We start from the raw sequence: 8,618 nt of genomic DNA, 5'->3' as shown, positions 1-8,618 counted from the left end.
CTTCTTTGAAATTACTTCCTTCATCTTTATTTTTTTACCTTTACATATATATGTATTTTTTATGGAAGTTTAGTTGACACACAGTGTTAGATTAGTTTCAGGGGTACAATATAGTGATCTCACGACTCTATATGTTCTGCTATGCTCACCACAAATGTAATACCATCTGTCACCATACAATGGTATTACAGTATCAGTGACTATATTCCCTATCCTGTGCCTTTTATTTCCGTGACTCATTAATTCCATAACTGGAAGCCTGTGTCTCCCTCTCCCCTTCACCCATTTTCCCCATCCCCACCCTCCTCCCTTCTGGTTACCATTGGTTTGATCTCTGTATTCATGGGTCTATTTCTGCTTTTTGTTTTTGCTTTTTTAGATTCCACATATAAATGAAATCCTATGATATTTGTCTTTGATTTATTTCACTTAGTATAATGCCCTCTAGGTCCATCCATGTCATCACAAATAGCAAAATTTCATTCTTTTTATGGCTGACTAGTATTCCATTTATCTATGGATGGACACTTGGGCTGCTCCCATATCTTGGGTATTATAAATAATGCTGCAATAAACATAGGGGTACATATATCTTTTCAAATTTGTATTTTTGTATTCTTTGGATAAATACCCAGTAGTGGAATTACTGATCATGTGGCACTTCTATTTTTAATTTTTGAGGAATCTCCACACTGTCTTCCACAGTGTGTGCAGCAGTTTGCATTTCCACCAATAGTGCGTGAGAGTTCCTTTTCCTCCACATCCTTACCAACACGTGTTTCTTGTCGTTTTTAGTCAGGCCATTTTGACAGATGTGAGGTGATATCTCACTGTGGTTTTTTTTTTTTTTTTTAATTTTTTTTTTTTAAGATTTTATTTATTTATTTGAGAGAGAGAGAATGAGAGAGAGCACATGAGAGGGGGGAGGGTCAGAGGAGAAGCAGACTCCCTGCCGAGCAGGGAGCCCGATGCGGGACTCGATCCAGGGACTCCAGGATCATGACCTGAGCCGAAGGCAGTCGCTTAACCAACTGAGCCACCCAGGCACCCTCTCACTGTGGTTTTGATTTGATTATCTCTATTGAGTGATGTTGAGCATCTTTCCATGTGTCTCTTGGCCATCGGTAGCTCTTTTTTGTACCTTCTTTATCTTTAAAACAAGGATAAAATCTTTGCCTCATAGGATTTCTAAAGTTAAATGTGTGTGATGATTAACTATATGTGTCAACTTGGTAAGGCTCTGGTGCCCAGATATTTGGCCAAACACTAACCAAGATGTTACTGTAAAGAGATTGTATAGAAGTGACTAACCTCTAAATCACTGGACTTTGGGTAAAGCAGCTTATCCTCCATAATTTGAGTGGCCTCATCCAGATCAGTTGAAGACTTTACAAGGGAATACTGAGGCTCACAAGTCTCCAGGGAGGACTGTCCTCCCACTCAAAACTGTGACATCCGCTCCTGCCAGAATTTTCAGCCCGCCCTCAAGACTTCTTTTGCCAGTCCCCACCTCACATGAGTCAAGTCCTTCTCTCTCCACAGAAAGACACATATATACACTCTCTCTATATTACACACACCCTATTGGTTCTAGTTCTCTTGAAAGCCCTAATATAATGTGGTAAAGATGTATAGGTCAGAATTTCTCAACCTGTGTAGTTTTCCAGCTATTGACATTTTGGTTAAGATAATTCTTTGTTGTGGAGGACTGTCCTGTGTGTTGTAGGATGTTCAGCAGCATCCCTGGCCTCTACCCGCTAGATGCCCGTAGCACTGCCCCCTCCCCCAGCAGGAAAAATAAAAAATCTTTTCAAACATTGCCAAATGTCCCATGAGGACAAAATCTCCAATTGAGAACCACTGCTATAAATAACTATGAAAATGCAGGAGCTGTTTCTCTCTAGTGCACACCCATTAAACCAGCGCTGCCCTGCTGCCTGTGTGGCCCACACGTTTGCCCCTTCCCTATCAAAAGCAGTTTATCACTTGACACAAAATCTAGCTCAAAACCCACTGCCACCAAAGCTGGCCCTCCCAGTCCTCCCTCCTTCAGATCCCACTTCTGTGCCTGTCTTTCCCTTGTACCCATTTCACTTGATCATACTGTTTTTCAATGGTCTTGTCACAACTCTATGTGTGTGTACTATGTTTGCCCACTTACACTGAACCCCCCTCAAAGCAAGGGGCTACCCTCACAGGAGGAGTGGATAATTTTGAGTCCAAATCCTGTTGTTTGCCAGTTAGTGACCTTGAGATAGTCACTCAATCTTCCTGAGTTTCAGTATAAATAGCTATAAAATGGGAATAGTCAGGTCTACTTCATAGAGTGGTTATAAGGCCAAGCACTTTTTGAACTATAAAAATAAAGGCCTTCCCCCCTAAAAAAGGCAAAACTATGGCTTTTATATCTTTTTTGTAAGAGAATAACCAGTACAGGGGGAGTTTAGGATGAAATATAACCTTGAAAAATGTTAAATGAACAAGTACATGAATTTGCATACTGTATTTTGCATTTTGTTTAATTTATTTTCTTTTTCTGATAGCTTTTAAAGTAATGTAGGCAGGTTCCTTCCTGTGTCCTTTGGAGATTAATATAGACATTACCTAATGGGGCAGTTGCCAAGGCAATGCAATTTGCCTAGTTATTGGTCTCAAGTTCCTGGAAATGATGGCATTCATCAATAACTCTACTACCCCTGTTGTCAACATCTTTATTTCCTTAGGGAGCACTCATGCTTGAGATCAAGTACCTGTCCTTCAGAACTGGCTGAAGCAGTCCTCTTCCAGAAAAATCCTCTCTGCACCCCTAAGCCCCCTTCCCTCCCAAGGCAACAAGATGCTTCTTTTCTGATTCCCTGTAGTCCTCTGGACTTGCTCACCAGCAGCATAGCACAGATTTGCCTCCCTTCCTCCCCTATCAGACTGAGTTCATGAGGTCTAGGTGTGTTTTTAGTGGATTTGTATTCCCAAGGGCCAATGTACTGTTGGGCCAAAGCATGTGACTGTACTCCTGAGTATGAAGATGATCACTAGGGCCACAATACTATGTGTCCATCTGTCTGCAGGATGTCTCCATTTACACGACATGTGGACATCTCAGACTCAGCATTTCAAAACAAACAAACAAACAAAAAACCAGCCTAGACCTTCCTCTTGGTACCAGTTATCTAATTTTGCAAAACAAACTCTTCCAAAATATAGTGGCCTAAAAATAATTTACGTCTCATGGTTGTATGGGTTGACTGGTCTATCCCAGACAGTTCTTGCTCAAGGTCTCAGTCAGGTGGTGGCTGGGGCTGGAGTCAACAGAAAGCCTTTTCAATCACCTATCTGGTACCTGGACTGGATGGCTGGATCATATGGTGAAGCATCTCTCTTTTCTCCCCACATAGCGCCTTCATGGGGCTAGGTTGGGCTTCATAATATGGCGGTCCCAGAATTGTGGAACTTCTTACCTGATGATTGGCTGCTGCTTCTCATGCTCCAAGAGTTTCATGAGCCTGAGTGGAAGCCACAAGGCTTCTTATGACCTAGTATTAAAAGTTTCAAGACATTGCTTGTGCCACATTCTATTGATCAAGTAAGTCATAAGGCAACCCAGCTTCAAAGTGAGGGAAATTAGATCCCCTTTTCAGTGGGAGCAGTAGCAAAGAATTCATGGCTGTGTTTAATCTACCACATATTCTATTTTTTTTTAATTTTTTTAATTAACATGTATTATTTGTTTCAGGGGTACCGGTCTATATCATCAGTCTTACACAATATACAGTGCTCACCATAGCACATACCCTCCCCAATGTCCATCACCCTAGCCACCCCATCCCTCCCAATGCCCTCCACTCCAGCAACCCTCAGTTTGTTTCCTGAGATTAAGAGTCTCTTACGGTCTGTCTCCCTCTCTGGTTTCATCTTGTTTCATTTTTCCCTCCCTTCCCCTATGATCCTGTGTCTTGTTTCTCAAATTCCTCATATCAGTGAGATCATGTGATACTTGTCTTTCTCTGATTTGTTTATTTCACTTAGCATAATACCCTCTAATTCCATCCACGTCACTGCAAATGGTAAGATTTCAATTTTTGATGGCTGCATAATATTCCATTGTATATATATACCACATCTTCTTTATCCATTCATCTGTTGGTGGACATCTAGGCTCTGTCCATAGTTTGGCTATTGTGGACATTGCTGCTATAAACATTGGAGTGCACGTGCCCCTTCGGATCACTACATTTGTATCTTTGGGGTAAATACCCAGTAGTGCAACTGCTGGGTCATAGGGTAGCTCTATTTTCAACTTTTTGAGGAACCTCCATACGGTTTTCCAGAGTGGCTGCACCAGCTTGCATTCCCACTAGCAGTCTACCACATATTCTTTTTTTTTTTTTTTAAGATTTTATTTATTTATTTGACAGAGAGAGCTAGAGAGGGAACACAAGCAGGGGGAGTGGGAGAGGGAGAAGCAGACTCCCCGCCGAGCAGGGAGCCTGATGCAGGGCTCGATCCCAGGACGCTGGGATCATGACCTGAGCTGAAGGCAGACACTTAACGACTGAGCCACCCAGGCACCCCGTCTACCACATATTCTAACAAGTAGTTTCTTGACTCTGTCAATGATCCTTTTGTATCCTTACATCTTAGGAGTTTTTTTAAAGAACGTATGTTGGAATGAAAATAGAAATTCTTTTGTTCATTATTTTAGGATACTTAATTTCCTTACCAGTTTGGTTTTCATAAGACATGGAAACTCCCTTTTCAAGATCCTTGGTTGGTTCCTTCTTACTTCCTGCATTATGTAGTTTAGCATTCTTTTTTCCCTTCTTATTCATGAAATATACAACTAGAAAGAATAATAATAAATCTACCCAGATTTAACACTTAACGTCACCCAATGTTTGTTTCAGACTTTGTTAAATAAAATATTACACATAGGGTTGAAGCCCCTTGATCCCTCTCCCAGATCCTGTTTTCCATTTTGTCTTCCTATTCCCATTTTGTCTTAAGAACCATTGTCTTTTTTTTTTTTTAAAGATTTTATTTATTTATTTATTTATTTGACAGAGACACAGCGAGAGAGGGAACACAAGCAGGGCTAGTGCGAGAGGGAGAAGCAGGCTTCTCACTGAGCAGGGAGCCTGATGTGGGACTCGATCCCAGAACCCCAAGATCGTGACCCGAGCTGAAGGCAGATGCTTAATGACTGAGCCACCCAGGCACCCCAAGAACCATTGTTCTTAAGTAGTTTTGTGTTATCCCCAGCTTTGCTTTAATATACATAGGCTTTTAAAAAATAGTATTTTGGTGTGTTTTAATCATTTTACATGGATGGCACCATACTACTTCTGGGACTTCTTGCCTGATCCTTTCATCCAGGAGTGGGAGTTCTGCTGTGGGTAATTCACACCAACCTACAACTACTGCTCTCCCTCTGTTTTGAGATTTATTCCTATTAAGGCAAGTAGAGCTAAATTATTTAACACCTGAAACACACCTTCATGTGTGTGTACATCCCAGCTTAATTACTCCATTTTCCTTTTCACAAACATTTGAATGATTCGAAATTTTTACAAACATTCATAGAAATCTTCTTGTGCACATGTACCAGAATTTCTCTAGGGCATTCACTTTATTTTTTTAAGATTTTATTTATTTATTTGACAGAGCATGCAGGGGAGCACAAGCAAGGGGAGTGGCAGGCAGAGGGAGACAGAGAAGAAGGTTCCCCGCTGAGCAGGGACCCTGATGAGGGGCTCAGTCCCAGGACCCTGAGATCATGACCTGAGTCAAAGGCAGATGCTTAACCAACTGAGCCACCCAGGCACCCTAGGGCATTCACTTTAAATGAAGTTTCTAGGTCATGTTTTGTTTTTTGGGTTTTTTTTAAAGATTTTATTTATTTATTTGAGAGAGAGAATGAGAGAGAGAGAGAGCACATGAGAGGGCGGAGGGTCAGAGGGAGAAGCAGACTCCCTGCCGAGCAGGGAGCCCGATGCGGGACTCAATCCTGGAACTCCAGGATCATGACCTGAGCCGAAGGCAGTCACTTAACCAACTGAGCCACCCAGGCGCCCCGAAGTTTCTAGGTCATGTTTAATTTTACTAGATGATTGCTAAATTGCCCTCCAAAGTGAATGTATTTAATTCCCACCAGCCATGTACATAAGCTCTAATATTCCTACATCCTATCAACCTTAATATTGTCAGTCTCTTTAATTTTTGCCAGTCTCCTAGGGAAATGATATCTTATTGTTTCAATATGCATTTCTCTGTCACCGGTAAGGTTAAGGATCTTTTCATTTTTGTGTTGACCATTCAGATTACCTCTGCTGTGAGCTGCCTGCTCATATCCATTGTCCATTTTTCTCTTAGGTTTAGTGGTCTAGTTGCTTATTATTTATGATGTCTTTTGTCAAACATTTAACATTTTAATGTAGTTACATTCACTCCTTTATAGTCTGTACTTGACTGTATCTTCTTTAAGAATTTATTCCAGAGTCATGATTTTGTATTTTGTCATACTGCTTTTGGACAGTTTTTTGCTTTATCAGAGTTTAACCTTAGTAAATATCTGTGCTTTTCTTTTTTTTTTTTTTTTAATTTTTTTTTATTCTTATGTTAATCCCCATACATTACATCATTAGTTTTAGATGAAGTGTTCCATGATTCATTGTTTGTGCATAACACCCAGTGCTCCATGCAGAACGTGCCCTCCTCAGTACCCACCACCAGGCTAACCCATCCTCCCACCCCCCTCCCCTCTAGAACCCTGTTTGTTTTTCAGAGTCCATCGTCTCTCATGGTTCGTCTACCCCTCCGATTTCCCCCGCTTCATTCTTCCCCTCCCGCTACCTCCTTCTTCTTCTTTTTTTTTTTTTCTTAACATATATTGCATTATTTGTTTCAGAGGTACAGATCTGAGATTCAACAGTCTTGCAAAATTCACAGCGCTTACCAGAGCACATACCCTCCCAGTGTCTATCACCCAGTCACCCCATCCTTCCCACCCCACCCCCCACTCCAGCAACCCTCAGTTTGTTTCCTGAGATTAAGAATTCCTCATATCAGTGAGATCATATGATACATGTCTTTCTCTGTTTGACTTATTTCACTCAACATAATACCCTCCAGTTCCATCCACGTCGTTGCAAATGGCAAGATCTCGTTCCTTTTGATGGCTGCATAATATTCCATTGTATATATATACCACATCTTCTTTATCCATTCATCTGTTGATGGACATCTTGGCTCTTTCCACAGTTTGGCTATGGTGGACATTGCTGCTATAAACATCGGGGTGCACGTACCCCTTCGGATCCCTACTTTTGTATCTTTGGGGTAAATACCCAGTAGTGCAATTGCTGGATCATATGGTAGCTCTATTTTCAACTTTTTGAGGAACCTCCATACAGTTTTCCAGAGTGGCTGCACCAGCTTGCATTCCCACCAACAGTGTAGGAGGGTTCCCCTTTCTCCGCATCCCCGCCAACATCTGTCATTTCCTGACTTGTTAATTTTAGCCATTCTGACAGGTGTGAGGTGGTATCTCATTGAGGTTTTGATTTGGATTTCCCTGATGCCGAGTGATGTTGAGCACTTTTTCATGTGTCTGTTGGCCATTTGGATGTCTTCTTTGGAAAAATGTCTTTTCATGTCTTCTGCCCATTTCTTGATTGGATTCTTTGTTCTTTGGGTGTTGAGTTTGATGAGTTCTTTATAGATTTTGGATACTAGCCCTTTATCTGATATGTCATTTGCAAATATCTTCTCCCATTCTGTTGGTTGTCTTTTGGTTTTGTTGACTGTTTCCTTTGCTTTGCAAAAGCTTTTTATCTTGATGAAGTCCCAATAGTTCATTTTTGCCCTTGCCTCCCTTGCCTTTGGCGATGTTTCTAGGAAGAAGTTGCTTCGGCTGAGGTCAAAGAGGTTGCTGCCTGTGTTCTCCTTTAGGATTTTGATGGACTCCTGTCTCACATTGAGGTCTTTCAACCATTTGGAGTCTATTTTTGTGTGTGGTGTAAGGAAATGGTCCAGTTTCATTCTTCTGCATGTGGCTATCCAATTTTCCCAACACCATTTGTTGAAGAGACTGTCTTTGTTCCATTGGACATTCTTTCCTGCTTTGTCAAAGATGAGTTGACCATAGAGTTGAGGGTCCATTTCTGGGCCCTCTATTCTGTTCCATTGATCTATGTGTCTGTTTTTGTGCCAGTACCATGCTGTCTTGATGATGACAGCTTTGTAATAGAGCTGGAAGTCCGGAATTGTGATGCCGCCAGCTTTGCTTTTCTTTTTCAACATTCCTCTGGCTATGCGGGGTCTTTTCTGGTTCCATACAAATTTTAGGATTATTTGTTCCATTTCTTTGAAAAAAGTGGATGGTATTTTGATGGGGATTGCATTGAATGTGTAGATTGCTCTAGGTAGCATTGACATCTTCACAATATTTGTTCTTCCAATCCATGAGCATGGAATGTTTTTCCATTTCTTTGTGTCTTCCTCAATTTCTTTCATGAGTATTTTATAGTTTTCTGAGTACAGATTCTTTGTCTCTTTGGTTAGATTTATTCCTAGGTATCTTATGGTTTTGGGTGCAATTGTAAATGGGATCGACTCCTTAATTT

This window comes from Neomonachus schauinslandi, chromosome 1 (genome assembly GCF_002201575.2).
Source record: "Neomonachus schauinslandi chromosome 1, ASM220157v2, whole genome shotgun sequence".
Lineage (NCBI taxonomy): Eukaryota > Metazoa > Chordata > Mammalia > Carnivora > Phocidae > Neomonachus > Neomonachus schauinslandi.
The sequence above is the reverse complement of the archived record's forward strand: the minus strand, read 5'-3'. Positions refer to the sequence as shown.